This window comes from Arachis ipaensis, chromosome B08, assembly GCF_000816755.2.
Source record: "Arachis ipaensis cultivar K30076 chromosome B08, Araip1.1, whole genome shotgun sequence".
Classification (NCBI taxonomy): domain Eukaryota; kingdom Viridiplantae; phylum Streptophyta; class Magnoliopsida; order Fabales; family Fabaceae; genus Arachis; species Arachis ipaensis.
Window position 1 is genome coordinate 35,379,324 of NC_029792.2, and position 14,767 is coordinate 35,394,090.

The following is a 14,767-nucleotide window of genomic DNA, read 5'->3' on the forward strand; positions in this document are numbered from 1 at the left end:
AAGGATGAATTCGAAACCATGTACTTCTTGTTCTTTTGTAATTAAAACATTTTTCATTCAAGAGAGGTGATGGATTCATAGAGCATTCATAACTTTAAGGCATAGACACTTAAATACTAGTGATCATGAAGACAAAAACATAAACAAACATAAAGCATAAAAATCGAAAAACAGGAAAATAAATAAACAAGGAGATTAAGGAATGAGTCCACCTTAGTGGGGATGGCGTCTTCCTCTTCTTGAAGTACCAATGGAGTTTTTGAGCTCCTCTATGTCTCTTCCTTGTCTTTCTTGTTCCTCCCTCATAGCTCTTTGATCTTCTCTAATTTCATGGAGGATGATGGAGTGCTCTTGGTGCTCCACCCTTAGTTGTCCCATGTTGGAATTTAATTCTCCTAGGGATGTGTTGATTTGCTCCCAATAATTCTGTGGAGGAAAGTGCATCCCCTGAGGCATCTCAAGGATTTCATGGTGAGGAATCTCCTCATGCTCATGTTGAGGTCCATGATCTCTTGTTTGCTCCATCCTTTTCTTAGTGATGTGCTTATCCTCTTCAATGAGGATGTCTCCCTCTATGTCAATTCCAGCTGAATTGCAGAGGTGGAAAATGAGGTGAGAAAAGGCTAACCTTACCAAATTAGAGGACTTGTCAGCCACCTTGTAGAGTTCTTGAGGTATGATCTCATGAACTTCCACCTCCTCCCCAATCATGATACTATGGATCATGATGGCCCGGTCTACAGTAACTTCAGACCGGTTGCTAGTAGGAATGATTGAGCGTTGAATGAACTCCAACCATCCTCTAGCCACTGGTTTGAGGTCAAGCCTTCTTAGTTGAACTGGCTTGCCCCTTGAGTCAATTTTCCATTGAGCTCCTTCCACAGATATATCCACGAGGGCTTAGTCCAACCTTTGATCAAAGTTGACTCTTCTAGTGTAGGGGCGTGCGTTCTCTTCCATCATTGGTAGGTTGAACGCCAACCTTACATTCTCCGGACTGAAATCTAAGTATTTCCCCCGAACCATGGTGAGCCAATTCTTTGGGTTCGGGTTCACACTTTGATCATGGTTCCTGGTAACCCATGCATTTGCATAGAACTCTTGAACCATTAAGATCCCGACTTGTTGAATGGGGTTGGTTAGAACTTCCCAACATCTTCTTTGGATTTCACGTCGGATCTCCGGATACTCATTCTTTTTGAGTCTGAAAGGAACCTCAGGGATCACTTTCTTCTTGGCCACAACTTCATAGAAGTGGTCTTGTTGAACCTTAGAGATGAATCTCTCCATCTCCCATGACTCAGAGGTGGAAGCGATTGCCTTTCCTTTCCTCTTTCTAGAGGTTTCTCTGGCCTTAGGTGCCATAAATGGTTATGGAAAAATAAAAAGCAATGCTTTTACCACACCAAACTTAGTGCATTCCTGGCATTTAAATACCAGAATGCTGCTTGTTTCTGGCATTTAACGCCAGTTTCATGCTCTGTTCTGGCGTTAAACGCCAGCTAGATGCTCCTTACTGGCGTTTAAATGCCAGTAAGCCCTTCCTCCAGGGTGTTCTGTTTTCAATGCTGTTTTTCATTCTGTTTTTGATTTTTTGTGACTCCACATGATCATCAACCTAATAAATCATGAAATAATAAAGAGAAAATAAAATAAAAATGATTAAATAACATTGGGTTGCCTCCCAACAAGCGCTTCTTTAATGTCAATAGCTTGACAGTGACTCTCATGGAGCCTCACAGGTGATCAGGTCAATTTTATAGACTCCCAACACCAAACTTAGAGTTTGGCTGAGGCCTCCCAACACCAAACTTAGAGTTTGACTGTGGGGGCTTTAGTTGACTCTGTACTGAGAGAAGCTTTCTATGCTTCCTCTCCATTGTTATAGAAGGAGATTCTTGAGTTTTAAACACAAGGTTGTCCTCATTCAGTTGAAGGATCAATTCTCCTCTGTCTACATCAATCACAGCTCTTACTGTGGCTAGGAAGGGTCTTCCAAGGATGATGGATTCATCCTCATCCTTCCCAGTGTCTAGGATTATGAAATCAGCAGGGATGTAAAGGCCTTCGACCTTTACTAATACGTCCTCTACTAGTCCATAAGCCATTTTCATAGATTTGTCTGCCATCTCTAATGAGAAATTGGCAGCCTGTACCTCAAAGATTCCTAGTTTCTCCATTACAGAGAGTGGCATGAGGTTTATCCCTGACCCAAGGTCACATAGAGCCTTCTCAAAGGTCATGGTGCCTATGGTACAAGGTATTAAGAACTTTCCAGGATCTTGTTTCTTCTGAGGTAATGTCAGTTGATCCAGATCACTCAGTTCATTGATGAGCAAGGGAGGTTCATCTTCCCAAGTCTCATTACCAAATAATTTGGTATTTAGCTTCATGATTGCACCAAGGTACTTGGCAACTTACTCTTCAGTAACATCCTCATTCTCTTCAGAAGAAGAATACTCATCAAAGCTCATGAAGGGTATAAGGAGGTTCATTGGAATCTCTATGGTCTCTAGATGAGCCTTAGAGTCCCTTGGTTCCTCAAAGAGAAACTCCTTGTTGATCACTGGACGTCCCAGGAGGTCTTCCTCACTGGGATTCACGTCCTCTTCCTCCCTTGTAGGCTCGGCCATGATTGTTATATCAATGGCCTTGCACTCTCTCTTTGGATTCTCTTCTGTATTGCTTGGGAGAGTACTAGGGGGGTTTCAGTGATTCCTTTACTCAGCTGGCCCACTTGTGCTTCCGAATTTCTAATGAAAGACCTTGTTTCATTCATGAAACTCACAGTGGCCTTAGATAGATCAGAGACTAAATTTGCTAAGCTAGATGGATTCTGCTTAGAACTCTCTGTCTTTTGCTGAGTGGATGATGGAAAAGGCTTGCTATTGCTAAACCTGTTTCTTCCACCCTTGTTAAAGCCTTGTTGAGGCTTTTGTTGATCCTTTCATGAGAAATTTGGATGATTTCTCCATGAGGGATTATAGGTGTTTCCATAAGGTTCACCCATGTAATTCACCTCTGCTATTGCAGGGTTCTCAGGATCATAAGCTTCTTCTGCAGAAGATGCCTCTTTAGTACTGTTGGATGATTCCTTCAATCCATTCAGACTCTGAGAAATCATATTAACTTGCTGAGTCAATATTTTGTTCTGAGCCAATATGGCATTCAAAGTATAAATTTCAAGAATTCCCTTCCTCTGAGGCGTCCCATTACTTACAGGATTCCTCTCAGAAGTGTACATGAACTGGTTATTTGCAACCATGTCAATGAGTTCCTGAGCTTCTGCAGGCGTTTTCTTTAGGTGAATGGATCCACCTGCAGAATGGTCCAATGACATCTTTGATAGTTCAGATAGACCATCATAGAATATATCCAGAATGGTCCATTCTGAAAGCATGTCAGAAGGACACTTTTTGGTTAGTTGCTTGTATCTCTCCCAAGCTTCATAGAGGGATTCACCTTCTTTCTGTTTGAAGGTTTGAACATCCACTCTAAGCTTACTAAGCTTTTGAGGAGGAAAGAACTTGGCTAAGAAAGCCGTGACCAGCTTATCCCAAGAGTTCAGGCTATCTTTAGGTTGAGAGTCCAACCATACTCTAGCTCTGTCTCTTACAGCAAACGGGAAAAGCATAAGCCTGTAGACCTCGGGATCAACCCCATTGGTCTTAACAGTATCACAGATTTGCAAAAATTCAGTTAAAAACTGAAAGGTATCTTTAGATGGAAGTCCATGAAACTTGCAGTTTTGTTGCATCAGAGAAACTAATTGAGGTTTAAGTTCAAAGTTATTTGCTCCAATGGCAGGAATTGAGATGCTTCTTCCATGTAAATTGGAATTAGGTGCAGTGAAGTCACCAAGCATCCTCCTTTCATTGTTGTTGTTAGGTTCGGCTGCCATCTCCTTTTCTTGTTCGAAAATTTCAGTAAGGTTGTCTCTGGATTGTTGTATCTTAGCTTCTCTTAGTTTCCTCTTCAGAGTCCTTTCAGGTTCTGGATCAGCTTCAACAAGAATGCCCCTTTCCTTGTCCCTGCTCATATGAAAGGGAAGAGAACAAGAAAAGAAGAGGAATCCTCTATGTTACAGTAGAGAGGTTCCTTATTGTTAGTAGAAGAAGAAATGGAATAAGAGTGAAGAAGAATGGATAATCCAAACACAAGGGTGAGGATAGGAGTAGAGATATGAGATGAAGAGAAGTGTTAGTAAGTAATTAACTAAATAGAAGAAGATGAGAGAGAGAAATTTTTGAAAATAATTTTTGAAAAGGAGTTGATGATTTTCGAAAATTAAAGGGAAAATAAAATTAAAATTAAAATTTAAAACAATTAAAAAGAATTTTTGAAAAAGAGGGAGGTATTTTAGAAAATTAGAGAGGGAAGAATAGTTAGGTGGTTTTGAAAAAGATAAGAAACAAACAAAAAGTCAATTAGTTAGTTGAAAAAGATTTGAAAATCAATTTTGAAAAGATAAGAAGATAAGAAGTTAGAAAAGATATTTTAAAATCAAATTTTTTTTGAAAAAGATATAATTTAAAAAGATATGATAGAAAGATATGATTAAAATTAGTTTTGAAAAAGATTTGAATTTTAAAATCAAAATTAATAACTTGACTCACAAGTAATCATAAGATATGATTCTAGAACTTAAAGTTTGAATCTTTCTTAACAAGAAAGTAACAAACTTGAAATTTTTGAATCAAAACATTAATTGTTGATAATATTTTCGAAAATTATGAGATAAAATTATGAAAAAGATTTTTGAAAAATATATATTTTTTAAATTTTCGAAAATAAATAAGAAAAATGAAAATGATTTGATTTTTTTGAAAAAGATTTTGAAAAGATAAGATTTTTAAATTGAAAATTTGATTTGACTCATAAGAAACAACTAAATTTTAAAAAGTTTTGAAAAAGTCAACTCAAATTTTCGAAAATTTATGAGTGAAAAAGGGAAAGATATTTTTTTGATTTTTGAATTTTTAATGATGAAAGAGAAAAACATAAAAAAGACTCAATGCATGAAAATTTTGGATCAAAACATGTGATGCATGCAAGAACACTATGAATGTCAAGATGAACACCAAGAACACCTTGAAGGTCAAGATGAACATTAAGACTTATTTTTGAAAAATTTTCAAGAAAAGAAAACATGCAAGACACCAAACTTAAAGATTTTTAATTTTTAGACACTAAGAATTCAAGAATGCATATGAAAAACAAGAAAAGACACAAAACAAGAAAATATGAAGATCAAACAAGAAGATTGGCCAAGAACAACTTGAAGATCATGAAGAATGCAATGCATGAATTTTCGAAAATAATTTTTAGAAAATTAAAAAGATGCAGTTGACACCAAACTTAAAACTTGACTCAAGACTCAAACAAGAAACACAAAAATTATTTTTTGATTTTATGATTTTGTAAAATTTTTTTTTGTATTTTTCGAAAATTAATTGAGAAAAACGAAAAAAAAAAAGAAAAATTTTTTTGATTTTTTTCAAAATTAAGAATAATAAAAACAAAAAGGTTAAAATTAAAATAAAGTTACCTAATCTGAGCAACAAGATGAACCATCAGTTGTCCAAACTCGAACAATCCCCGGCAACGGCGCCAAAAACTTGGTGTGCGAAATCGTGATCATTCCATTCCTTGGTAACGGCGCTAAAAACTCAATACGCACGTTCATAATCGTATATCTGTTTCACAACTTCGTACAACTAACCGGCAAGTACACTGGGTCGTCCAAGTAATAAACCTTACGTGAGTAAGGGTCGATCCCACGGAGATTGTCGGCTTGAAGCAAGCTATGGTCACCTTGTAGATCTCAGTCAGGCAGATTAAATTGTTTTAAGAAATTATAGTGGATGAAAATAAATAAAATATAGAATAGGATAGTGGTACTTATGTAATTCATTGGTGAGAATTTCAGATAAGTGTATAGAGATGCTTTCGTTCCTCTGATCTCTGCTTTCCTGCTGTCTTCATCTAATCAATCCTACTCCTTTCCATGGCAAGCTTTATGTAGGGCATCACCGTTGTCAATGGCTACTTCCCATCCTCTCTGTGAAAATGGTCCAATGCGCTGTCACTGCATGGCTAATCATCTGTCGGTTCTCGATCATACTGGAATAGGATTTACTATCCTTTTGCGTCTGTCACTACGCCCAGCACTCGCGAGTTTGAAGCTTGTCACAGCCATCCCTTTCCAGATCCTACTCGGAATACCACAGACAAGGTTTAGACTTTTTGGATCTCAGGAATGGCCATCCATGGGTTCTAACTTATACCACGAAGACACTAATAACTCAGACTCGGTCCCCTGTATTAAATATCCAAGAGATATCCATTCAATCTAAGGTAGAACGGAAATGGTTGTCAGGCACGCGTTCATAAGTTGAGAATGATGATGACTGTCACGATCATCACATCCATCATATTGAAGTACGAATGAATATCTTAGAAGCGGAATAAGTTGAATTGAATAGAAAAATAGTAGTACTTTGCATTAATCCTTAAGGAACAGCAGAGCTCCACACCTTAATCTATGGTGTGTAGAAACTCTACCGTTGAAAATACATAAGTGATAAGGTCCAGGCATGACCAAATGGCCAGCCCCCAAAACATGATCAAAGGACCAAAAGATAATCCAAAGATGTAAATACAATAGTAAAAAGTCCTATTTATACTAAACTAGTTACTAGGGTTTACAGAAATGAGTAAATGATGTAGAAATCCACTTCCGGGGCCCACTTAGTGTGTGCTTAGGCTGAGCATGAAGCTTTCACATGGAGAGATCATTCTTGGAGTTGAACGCTAGTTTGTAACGTGTTTCTGGCGTTGAACTCCACTTTGCAACTTGTTTCTGGCGCTGAACGCCAGACTGCAACATAGAACTGGCGTTCAACGCCAGTTTGCGTCATCTAAACTCGAGCAAAGTATGGACTATTATATATTGAAAAGCCCTGGATGTCTACTTTCCAACTCAATTGAAAGCGCGCCATTTGAAGTTTTGTAGCTCCAAAAAATCTACTTTGAGTGCAGGGAGGTCAGAATCCAACAACATCTGCAGTCCTTCTTCAACCTCTGAATCTGATTTTTGCTCAGGTCCCTCAATTTCAGCCAGAAAATACCTGAAATCACAGAAAAACACACAAACTCATAGTAAAGTCCAGAAATGTGATTTTTAATGAAAAACTAATAAAAATATACTAAAAACTAACTAAATCATACTGAAAACTATGTAAAAACAATTCCAAAAAGCGTATAAATTATCCGCTCATCATAACCCAACTTGCAAGGGAATCCCCTCAAGATCATGACAACAAAACAGAAAAACATACAAAGAATTTCTGAGATAACTATGGCTTTTTCTTTAAGTCTTTGCCTTTTTCCACTCATTAGCTTTTTCTTACAAAACCTCACATTTTTCCTTTTACCAATGAAACACAGACAGACTAAATTGAGAAAAAGAAAAATTCAATGATAGCCATGAAGGAGAAAAATAAATAGCTTAAAGAGTTATGGGAACCCAAACGTGTGCTCTCACTCCTTGATCTCAACCCTTGGCCGTTCATGCTTATTATAGAATGGGAAACTTCCAAGGTTGAAACCGGTTCAACCAAGCAACTTCTTCTCCAACCAAAAACAGCAGCTGTTCAGAAAAAGAGAAGAGAGAGGGAAAACCAAAAACCAATATGCATGTACCTCTCTCAACCCTTTTCATCAAGCTCCTTCCATCTGAACCCTTGATCTTGTCTTTGGCTCCAAGAAAGGATTCGGACCCTTGATGATCTTCTAACCCAGGACAACTTCTTGCCTTCCATTTTTGCTTCTTCCTACGTGTAGCTCAGTGGCTATCTTCTTTCTTTGATGAACAAAAATAGAACTAAACTTTTTCGCCTCAGATTTGCTTCTTCACCGAGGCAGATTGTTTCTTTTCTTGGCAACAAAATCTTGAAGCCATCTTCCAAAATCTTTTCTTCTGAAGTAAAGATCTTCCTTTCTTCTTTATAGCCTTTTTCTTCCGCAAGATTCTCTGATAGCTTCTTCAATCTTCTTCTCTGATGGATGTGACTGAAAGACAAGAGAGAGGAGAGAGAAGAGAGAATAGCTTTCATATGGAGCTTGTGACTTTTGGTCATAACCCACTCTCTGTGCATTCTATTTTCTTTCTTTCTTTCTTGGAAGATGATGTGATTTGACCGAAGCAATTGAGAGAGGAGAGAGAAGAGAGAAACTTTCATTGGAAGCCATCAATGCAAATTAAATTGAATTAAATTTGGAGTTTCAGTTACGAAGGGTGTAGTAACCAAAGCATGCTTTTAATGAAATTAAACTCAATTGAATTTTTACTTCCAGTAACCAAGAATGATAACTTTGCAAAGTGGACCCTTTGATTTTGTGATCACCGTATGGTTCTTGAAGGCTTTGGGCAACTTTTGGTTCCCTTCCTTTTAATTCATCAAGTTTGTTTCATGGGCTTGTGATAAACCATTATTTTATGATTTCTATTGTGTTTAATTATGTGGTTTTATCAAAACTTTACCCACTTATTCATATGATAAACATGTATTTACAATTCCTTCCCAAAATTACTCCATGATTGAAAACTTGCTTCCTAGAGACTTTTAATTATGTATTTTAATTCTCCTTTATCGCATTCGATGCTGTGATCCGTGTGTTAAGTGTTTCAGGCTTTATAGGGCATGAATGACTTGAAAATTGGAGAGGAGGCTTGTAAAAATGGAAGGAACACAAGAAACAGAGGAAATGACCAGCGAGCAATGACGCGAGCGCATGGCCCACGTGAACGCGCGAAATGGAGAATTCACAACGACGCGGACGCGGGCCTGATGTAAACGCGTGGATTGGAGTCTGCACGAGTGACGTGAACGCGTGAACCACGCGGACGCGTGATAAGGAAAATCGCTAACTGACGCGATCGCATGGACGACGCGTACGCGTGACCTGCGCGATCTGCAAAAATAACAGAATACGCTGGGGCGATTTCGGGCCGCTTTTGACCCAGTTTTCGGCCTAGAAACACATACTAAACCTAGGGAACATGCAGAAACTCAGGAGGCATCCACACACATTGAGATTCATCACATTAGGATTACTTCAGTTTTAGATCTGAATCTAGATTAGTGTTACATTGATAGTTTATGCTTTTGCTTGGATTTTTGGATGCTGAGAGTCATTACCTCCGTTGAAGACATTGCTTTAGTTTGTTTCCTTATTCCCTTATTTTTAATTAGTTACTCATTGACTCTATTCAATTAAGTATGTTACCTTTTGAATTTATTAATATATGAAGCTTTTTTATTTTAATTAATTTTAATTCTCTATTTTATTTTTATTAATTATGTCTTCCTATATTTTTATGATTATTAATTTCCTGCCAATGGAGTAGAATTTCTACTTGACATGGGGGTTGATTAAGAGGTGATACTTGAGTTGGAATGCTCAAGTGCTTGGTTAAACTGGACGTTGTTAGCTAACTTCATACTTACTAACACTAGACCTCCCCAATGGAGAGGGCTAGAACCTGAGGGTAAGAGTTAGTTCAATCATCATACCTTTCCTTATTTAGTAAGGGAAAATCGAGTGAGAACAACAACCTTTTTACATCACACTTGAGAAGATCCCAACAAGGATAGAAGTTCCACTTAAGTATTCCCCCAGTCAAGGCCTTTTATTTAGAACATCAATAATTATTCTTAGTTTATTTTTATTGCTTCAATTTTCAATCATTTTAATTACTTATTACCAAAACTCAACTTTCTGACTCCCAGTATTGTATTTCTAAAAATTTGTGACAACCCTTTTTAAATTGGTGAGGCAGATTTTAGCCGGTTAAGAGCTATACTTGCAACGCTGTTTTCTTAATTGAATCTCTAAATTGGTTAACTTCTGCCACGCATCAATTTTTGGCGCCGTTGCCGGGGAGTTACAATAGTGTGCTAAATTATTAATTAGTGTATATATTTTATTTTTATTTGCATATTTTATTACTTCTGTTACCATGAGCTATTTGTTTTTCTCATTGAATGACGTGTTCATTGCCTGATCTGAGTTTAGTCCCATTTGATCCTGAAATTGAAAGAACTCTTTCACATATTAGACGAACTTGACGTCGGTTAGCCTCCGAAGGTGGTGAAGTGGTTATTATCAATTCACCAGTCTCATCTGAGGGCGAATCTAAACCGCCATCTGAGAGCGAAACAAGTTTATTTACTACTGATCCAGTTGACTTACGTGCAGGAAACATGGCAGCACCTAGGAAGATTACTCTCCAGGAGGCAGGAGCCCCATATTTTACACTGCAGCCGTATCAAGTGCATCACCCGACTGTAGCTACAGATTTTGAACTAAAAACCGCACTAATCAACTTGATGCCTAAGTTTCATGGCTTACCTGCTCAAGAGCCTATCAAGCACCTTAGGAATTTCCAGACAGCCTGTTCTACTGTTAGGCGTCATGGTACAGATGAAACTTCTATTCTATTAATTGCTTTCCCGTTTTCTCCTGAGGGAAAGGCAAGGGAGTGGTACTACTCCCAACCTCAAGCAACTGTTACCAACTGGGATACACTCAGGAGAGAATTTTTGGAGAAATACTTTCCAGCTGAAGTTACTGATAGATTGAGAAAAGAGATCTCAATGATTGTTCAAGGTGAATCCGAGACTCTTTATGAATACTGAGAGCACTTCAACAATCTCCTGGACACATGTCCCCATCACATGATTGATAGACTAGTTTTGATCAGCTACTTCACTCAAGGCATGAATCCCAGGATAAGACTACACTAGAAGGTACCAGTAACGGTTCTCTAAAAAAGTACAAAACTGTAGATGAAGCATGGCAGCTGATCAGTGACTTAGCTGAGTCCACTAGGAATCACAGACAGAGGTGCAACCCCAAAGCTGTTGCAGAGATTTCCTCTAGCAAGGAAACTACCGCTCTGACCCAGAGTATATGTGAAATGACCAACCTACTGAAGCAAATGCAGTTGAACCAACAACAAGCACATCAAGCTCAGCCTTCACCACAACAAAGCCAACAGTTAGTTCCATAAAGAGTATGCGGGATCTGTGCTGATTACAGTCATTATACAGATGAATATCCGCAGCTCCAGGAAGACAACACTATGGCAGCCACTCACAACTTCTATGATCGCCCAAATCAAGGATACAATCAACAGGGTGGCAACTACAACCAAGGCGGCTACAATAACCATGGATGGCAAGACAACTCCAACCAAGGCTGGAGAGATAATTCTAACTATGGCTGGAGGGATAACTTTAACAGAGGAAACAGAGATAATGGAAACCAGAGGTGGAATAACAATAACAACAACAGACAGCAGAATCTGAACCAACCTTACAGAGCGCCTCACCTAAGACAATCACAAGGAACCCAGCAAACCCAACAACAAGTTTCGCAAACTGCTTATTCTTATTCCTCATCAAATGACGAGATGCTCCGTTCTCTTGCACAAACACAACAAGACATGCAGGCATAGCTGAACTCTGGTCTGAATGACTTAACTGCCACTTTACAAGCTCTCATCTCCCGGATGGATTCCTCACTTAATTCCACACATCAACCTACAAGCTCTAATGGAATTCCTTCTCAACCACTGCCTAATCCCAAGGGTGGCATCAATGCCATCACTTTGAGGTCTGGAACCACATTATAGGAGAGGAACCATAAGGAGCCAAGCCCACAAGAAAACGTGCCAGCAGAAGATGTGGTGGAAGTAGAAGATGCTGAAGAAGAAGAGGACGTACAAGACATAGTTGAAGAAAAGGAAGCTCAACCACAGAATGAAGCCCCAAGGGATGCTGAAGTTGCAAATCGCGCCCCTCCTATTCCCTTTCCACAACTTGCAAGGAAGCCTAGAAAGCAGATGGAACTTGATCCCAAAATGGTAGAAATATTCAAAAAGGTCGAGGTAACTGTTCCCCTTTTTGATGTTATTCAACAGGTACCTAAATACGCAAAGTTTCTAAAGGATTTATGCATACATAAAGATAAAATTAATGAATTAGAGACTATTCCTTTAGGTAGTTCTATATCTACTTTAATGGGAAATATACCTGAAAAATGTAGTGATCCAGGTCCATATATGGTTAACTGTACCATTGGAGGTATAAATTTTTCTGACTGTATGTGTGATTTAGGAGCGTGTGTTAGTATAATGCCTTTGTCTATATATGATACTTTGAGGCTCCCTCCCTTAAAAAGGTCGGCAGCTCGTTTTGTGTTAGTAGATAAAAGCATTATCACTGTAGTTGGAATTGCTGAAGATGTACTAGTGAGCATTAAGGGGCTTACATTTCCCATTGATTTCTACATCTTGGAAATGCCCCCCTAATGACTCAGGCAGACCATCATCAATCCTACTTGAAAGACCATTCTTGAAGACTTCAAAGTTCAAGCTGGATGCATTCTCAGGAACTTACTCCTTTGAGATAGATGGCAGAACAGTGAGTTTCAGCTTAAATGAAGCTATGAAGCACCCTCCGGAAGATCATTCTATCTTCCAGTGTGACATTATTGATGAAACTATAGCTGAAGTTCACAAGGAAGAATTAAAAGAGAAGTATATGGAGCAAGGTCCAAGTGTGGGGACACTTTCTGAAAATAATGAGAAGACTCTACCATTATCACCAGTGCCAGATGATCCAGAGCCTAGCTATGAGCAGAAACTAGAGTTAAAACCCCTTCCTCCACACCTCAAGTATGCTTACCTTGAGGACAAGCAGAAGTTCCCAGTCATCATTGCAAAGGAACTCACTTCTCAACAGGAAGAATAGCTACTCAATGTGCTGAGAAAACATAAGAAAGTAATTGGATGGAGCTTGGCGGATATAGTAGGCATTAGTCCTCAAGTTTGTGAACATAGAATATTTTTAGAAGAGGGAGCAAAGCCCGTCCGTCAACCTCAAAGAAGACTGAATCCCACCATCTTAGAAGTTGTCAAGAAAGAGGTAACCAGACTACTTGAAGCAGATATCATCTACCCCATCTCAGACAGTGAATGGGTCAGTCTAGTACAAGTGATGCCCAAGAAGTCTGGAGTCACAACAATAAGAAACGAGCATGGAGAGCTCTTGACAACTAGAGTGCAGAATTCATGGAGATTTTGCATTGACTATAGGCGTCTCAACCAAGCCACTCGCAAGGATCATTACCCCTTGCCATTCATTGATCAAATACTTGATCGCCTGTTAGGTAAATCTCATTATTGTTTTTTAGATGGTTATACAGGATATTTTCAAATTCATATAGCTCCTGAAGATCAAGAGAAGACCACCTTCACATGTCCCTTTGGAACTTATGCTTATAAGAGAATGCCCTTTGGCTTATGCAATGCACCCGCTACTTTCCAAAGACGCATGATGAGTCTTTTCTCTGATCTTATTGAGAACTGTATGGAAGTTTTTATGGATGATTTTAGCATATATGGTGATTCATTTAGCCTTTGCTTGGATAGTTTATCTAGAGTGTTAGATAGATGTGTTAATATAAACCTTGTATTAAATTTTGAAAAATATCACTTTATGGTCAAACAAGGAATTGTACTAGGACGTGTTGTGTCTAATACTGGCATTTCTGTAGATCCAACAAATGTGGATGTTATTTCTAGTTTACCTTACCCCTCCTCCATGAGGGAAGTCCGTTCGTTCCTTGGCCATGCAGGTTTCTACAGGAGATTCATTAAGGACTTCAGTAAGGTAGCATTATCTTTATCCAGATTACTGCAGAAAGATATTGAGTTCGAGTTCAGTGAAAGCTGTATGCAAGTGTTTGATAAGCTGAAGATCACCCTGACTCAAGCTCCAATTGTGCGAGGACCAGACTGGAGCCAGCCATTTGAAATCATGTGTGATGCTTCCAACCATGCAGTAGGAGCGGCGCTGGCTCAGCACGAAGGTAAAGACCCTTTTGTAATTGCTTATGCATCTAAGACTTTAGATGCTGCTCAGTCTAATTATACTACTACTGAAAAAGAGCTTCTTGCTATTGTTTTTGCTTTGGATAAATTCCGAGCCTATTTACTTGGTACTAAGGTGGTAGTGTACTCAGACCATGCAGCTCTAAGTATTTATTAGCTAAAAAGGAGTCCAAACTAAGGCTAATACGTTGGATACTGCTGCTGCAAGAATTTGATTTAGAAATTAAGGACAGGAGTGGTAACCAGAATTTAGTGGCAGACCACTTGAGTCGTCTTGAGCACATTAAGGGTGACTCCACTCCTATAAATGATAATTTCCCATTTGATAACCTACAAGCAGTATCTAAAGTAGTCCCTTGGTATGCACATGTAGCTAATTATCTAGTTAGCCACACCTTTTCTCTAAATTTTACTAAGCACCAAAGAGACAAGCTGAAAAGTGAGTCCAAATATTATATATGGGATGATCCATATTTATGGAGGTGTGGTGCTGACCAGGTAATTAGACGGTGTGTGCCTCAATCAGAATTCCAGTCTATTTTAGAGGCTTGCCACTCATCTGAGAGTGGAGGACATTTTGGCCCTCAAAGAATATCTAAAAAAATTCTAGACTATGGATTCTGGTGGCCTACTCTTTTTTAAAGATGCTGCTGAATTCTGTAAATCTTGTTCCCCATGCCAAAGGTTTGGTAATATATCCAAGAGGGATGAGATGCCTCAACAGCTTATGCTTTTCTGTGAAATTTTTTATGTTTGGGGCATTGACTTCATGGGTCCATTTCCAAATTCTAGTGGTTACTCTTA